Raw genomic sequence first — 5,668 nt, 5'->3', positions numbered from 1 at the left:
TTAAACATCTGTCAACACTGTTGCAGCCAGTAATAAAACAGTACAAGTCACATAACATCTAAATAAAATTTCTCTCAAATAAATAAACATATAATAAAATATCTATTAAGGTGCAGCATTTAGACAATTAACTGTGCTTGAACTACACTGATAGAGGAGGCACATTAAATTGTAATGTCTGGGGACCCCCTGCCGTGTTTGATGATGACGATGATGATGATTATTATTATTATTTGCCTAACTACTTTAAATGGCTTTTTGGTCACTTTTAGACAGAAAATTACACTCATACAGTAATATAATACAAATATAATTTCACTCACCTAGCTTATCACTTGAAGCAAACATCCATAGTGAGCCGTACCATGCAGTGAAAAAGCGCCATTAAATGTCCGTGTTAAAAGGCTGCTTTGGGCCATTTAGTGAAGCTGACTGCTGTAGACTATATATCCAGCTTAGGCATTGAGTATTCTTGTTGGTATATATTATTTCTCAGCGCAGTGGTAGCAGTTCAAACTAACATCACGTAATTTACGTCTCTTCGATGATTGGTTGATATGCCAAGGGAGGCTAGCTATGTAACTTGTCTCAACACTCCTAAGCGCTGAAAGTGAAACACTTGATGGTGATTGGCTATTTTTTTTTATCAACTGAGGCACAAGAGCCTCCCCTTCTTTATCTATTAGCAGGTGTAATTACATTGGCAGATTTGGCACATCTGCGTGTTAGAGTGGTGAAATTACTAAGAAACTTCTCCAATTTTAAAAATCTTAGGTAGGCTGTGCCTCCCCTGATGAGCCTGATCAATATTAGCAGCTTTCAGCTTCACATTAGTTTTGTGCAACAAAAATTGTAACAAAAAACAAAGTAAAAATCTGAATTTGCAGGGCAGATCTTCTGGCACTAACAATGTCTGACATAATAAATACATAGACCGCTTTGGAACGTTGCTGCGATACGTCAATACGTCCGCCATTTTGCTGAGGGCAAGACTGCGCTGTAAACAAATGCAAGTAAACGGGTGAGGTGCGGTTTTTCTGGGGAAAAAAAACAACAAAAAAATTACATTTATCAACCGATTTCAGTGGTTTGTATATGGTGTACAAAAGTTCCATCTCTAGTTATTTAAAATCTCGATAGTTAGACTTTTTAATAAGGAATTGTCAAAGCTCAGGCTTGTCATGTATTTGGCTTTTTATTCTTGGATAAGAATTATGGAGACCCCCGATACTGAGGTATAATTTAATTTTCACATTAAATGAAATAAAGTTTTCTTATTGCTGAAAAAGCATTTTCTGTCATTGACCCGATTTTTAGCAATAACAAAAATAACTGATGGATCCTTTATGGTAATGCATATCATATGGTACAACTACAGCTCAATGCAAATAGTAAACATAAGATAAAGTGAGAAGTAATAGTAAATAGTTTAGTCAATAAAATAAACAGTATACAGCAAATAAAATAGTAATGAATAGTATAATTATATAATATCATAAGTACAATAATATAATAATATATTGATAATAGCAAACAGTTTATGTATAATACTATAATAATAGCAATAGAATATGAAATATCAATTACAGAATATAGACAATAAAAAACAATAAGTTAAATAGTGACTATGAATAGTACAATAATTTAACAGCATAACTATAATAGATTGATAATCGCAAGTGGCATAATATTATAATAACAATAATAATAAGAACAGCAAATATAATGTAATATCAATTTCAGAATAATATAGACAATATGAAAAAAAGTATGAAACATAATACTGATCATTAAACTGACATTTAACAAAAAGAGATTTGCGTAATTTTATTTTATGTAGGCCTACAGTGAAGAGAATGTTTATATAAAATAATTTATATATTTTAAAATATTCTTACATAGGCTAACGTTATATAACATAAAATGACACAACCCTGTCTCTTTTTGTTAAATTTCAGTTTTATTGATCAATAATAGCCATTATAACAGTATTTAGCCTAAAAGGTATAAGAAGCTATACAAGTCAAGAAATAAAGTAAACGATTCAGTCAAACATTCAGTCAAACATACAGCAGGGAGCAGGCTACAATGTTAAAGTTAAATAGCCTAAATATATAAAGTTATGAAACTTCACTTTGCCCTCAGCCAAAACGATTTGCCAGGGAACAAATTATAGATTAATGAGACCAAAGATCGCACGTTAGATATACACAAGACGAATTATATCTCATGTTTAACCACTAGACTAGAGACATCAGAGCCAGCAGCAAACGTCAGCAGCACTAGCCGAGGTAAGGTTGTTCCAGGCAGGGTACATGAGCGCTGAGCGCCTGGTGATCGCCTGGATCTCACAACTCCGAACACGTCAGATCAAATATTTAAATAGGTTTTTATAAATAAACCACAGATTTGAGCTTTAAACAACTACATTGTCGACTGAAAAACTCTTAAAACTACATTTCGTAACATGATAACAGTAGTATTTTTAAATTTTGCGGCCTTTCTCCTCTGAAAATATAAATAGTAAATTAAATAGTGACTAGTAACTTACCTAGCCGAAACGAGTAACGTTACTTGTCATAAAAGTCGGTTTTAAGAAAATATAGATGAATATTTCGATTTCAGGAAATTTTATTTATAATATAAAATATAATATAATGTAAGCTAAAACTATAATATAAATTATGTCAACTCATGTTTCAACTTTCACAGCTAAGTTAACTAGCGACATCGCTAGCTATTTAAGTCTGACTGACTCCGGTGGCCAACTAACGTTACTATTACTAATTATATCATGACCAAATACAACCAGAAACAAATGCTCAGTCTTGCTTGTGAAAGGTAATTCCCCGAGACCTGTTTTCAATTGTGTGGCGATTTGTACTGCCCCAAGCAGCACACGAAGCAGGCATTTTTTCTTAATTCCCGTTATGAGAGGTATGGGAAAGTTGCCCTCTGAAATATGACGGTGCCGCTGACGTACGATCCAGCGTCAAATAGGGCGTCTATGTATTTATTATGTCTATGTCTCCTGCTGTGGAGAACATCCTTGCTAGAAACAGAGGTAGCAGATACAGCCAGGTAGCGCTTTGCTAGCACATGAACATAAGAATATTTAGGCTCATTGGTTCTCCACCATGCAGGTGGCTTGGAATCCAGTGACTCTTGTGACTCAACTAAACATAATCAAGGAAGACTTGCGACTCGACTTAGGGTGCACTCACACTAGTTGATCTAAATAGTTCCTGAGCACGTTTAACCCCCAAAGTCTGGTTCGTGTGACTAGTGTGATTGCTTCATACCGTGCCCGGCTGTGGTACACTGAACCATACCCTGGTCTGTCTGAAGAGGTGGGCTCGTGTAGTGGAGGTTATCTGTGTTGTGTTGTGGTAAAATATCATGCAGACTGAGGCACAATATACTTTTACAGAAGCACATTTTAAGAAGGTATAACAATAAATCATGTACCTGAGCTACACTATATTTAAGCACTCGTGCAGCAGTAAGTAGCGTGTGACAGCAGTGAACAACGCTGAGAAATAAAGATAAGATTAGAGTTAAGAAAACCACTTAAAGAATGACTAATAATCAACAAAACACATGTGTACATCAAAGAGGGACTTAAAGTCACAATTATTGTACAAGTATATTGTGTCAAATAATCTGTTACACGAAATATGGCCCTTATTGAATCACCTTGTAAACTTGTGTGACCTACCGCTGTGAAATCTCATGCAGACTGGGAAGAAGCAAAGTGCGTCCATCCGCCAAATCAGAATTCCTCCTGAACCAAAACAACAAGCTCATGTTGCGTTCATGTCATGTCATAGGAGATGGCAACCTGTGATGTTCTACACGGAGCTGTTCACGTCCTCAGACTCAGATTTTTGCATTTGGGTCAAAGACAAAAAGGAGTTTTCAAGCATTCTTTCTCTCTGTCTCAAGGTAGAGATAGTACCTTGGCTGACGCCAGCAAACTCAAGAGTGCTTTTGTCGGGGAACATTGGTAAGACCCTCATGTCGAGTGATATAGTCACATACCAGCCTCTGTGCTCCTAGAGTCTCCCCTTCCATGTCGCAGGTTTCGATTTCTTTATTTCTAAAAGCCTCTTTATATTGTGGCCTGTCCATGAGACAAAGTCAGAAGCTTCTGGCAAAAAGCAAATAGCTCTTGGTAGTTACTAAGGAAACTGCTCAAGAAGATGTCAAGCAACTTTTGCATCGGTGGGAAAGAGAGGAACTCCTCACTTCTGCTCTCAACAGACAGGAAGGATTCAAATTGTTGGAGAATGACATCCACTAAAACAAAACAAGTGAAAAAGACAAAAAAGTGGAAAAAAATATTGATAAATCATTACAATACATCATTACAATATGTGATGTGATCTGGGAAAACCCATCACATGGTGAAATTTTACCTATTGCAGGTTTTAATAATATATGAGAGCTGGTTTTAAGCCCTTTCCAATTCTGTTTTTATTTCTATCATCGTTTGTCGTTAACATCGTATGGTTATCTGAAGTCAGCTGATCGCTATGATTTTCAGTAACGTAATTCTGAGAAAAACAGGTTTAATCAACTGTCACCTTCCTGCAGGACGCTTTGCACTCTTTTTTATTGCCTTTTTTTCATATCACATATTTTAGTAATCATCATCAGTAAAGTAATTTTGAGATAAACAGGTTTAATTAACTGTCACCTTCCTGCTAGCAGGATGCTTGGCGCTCTTTTTTTATTGCCCTTTTTTCATATCACATATTTTAGTAATAATCATAAATTAGGTATCATTCGAAAGCTTATGAACTCAAAATTCATCCTGTGTAAACAGTTTTGGACATTGTGTGGAAACGGTACTCTAAATTATTTAAGCAGTCTCCTCCCCTATTGGGCAGTGTCAGTGTTCATATTACAAAAAAAATATTTTAACTAATTTTTAATCAAAGCCTTTTCTAATCTTGACAAAACATATTGTCAGAAAGTCTCAAGGTTTACATATTTTCAGATAGAAGTGATATTTGGATGGAAATGTATTAATTTGTTACAGGAGAATACATCAAAACAAAATTCAATGGAATGTGGGTGACACACTTTTTCATACTTTCATTTTTGAAGTGCTTTAACTTCAGCAATAATCTGCTGAGTGTGTTCGTTAAAACAATACCAAATTTAGGTCTATATTCCAAAGCATTCTTGAATTACAACCATTTAATTTTGGATAGTGCATTTTCATGTCTTCTATTCTCAAAAAGGGGGGGTTATAGTTAAGGGGCTAAAAGCACAACAGTCAAGTATAACAAGTAAAAGTCACTTTTCTGTGGTAAAAGACTTAATTTAGTCACTGTACATGTTGTAAAAGATACAAAATGGTCACTTTAATCCCAAGTAACACACAACACTTGACATTTCAACATTAAGTGTATATCTGTTTATGACATTAAATATTTTTCACTTTTTAACTAATTTTCTGTTTGTATAAGAGCCTTATTATAAGTTACATACTCAATTAGCAATTTAAAATAGAAAAAAAGTCTATACAAATATTTAAGATCTATACATATTAAATTCCAATTAGTCTAATAATATGTTATTCTATTATGTGAACCACAGCTATTCACTTTTATCATTTTAAAAATGATAAACACTATATATGCATATATTACAACTGCAA

This window comes from Scardinius erythrophthalmus, assembly GCF_964197995.2.
Source record: "Scardinius erythrophthalmus genome assembly, chromosome: 4".
Lineage (NCBI taxonomy): Eukaryota > Metazoa > Chordata > Actinopteri > Cypriniformes > Leuciscidae > Scardinius > Scardinius erythrophthalmus.
The sequence above is the reverse complement of the archived record's forward strand: the minus strand, read 5'-3'. Positions refer to the sequence as shown.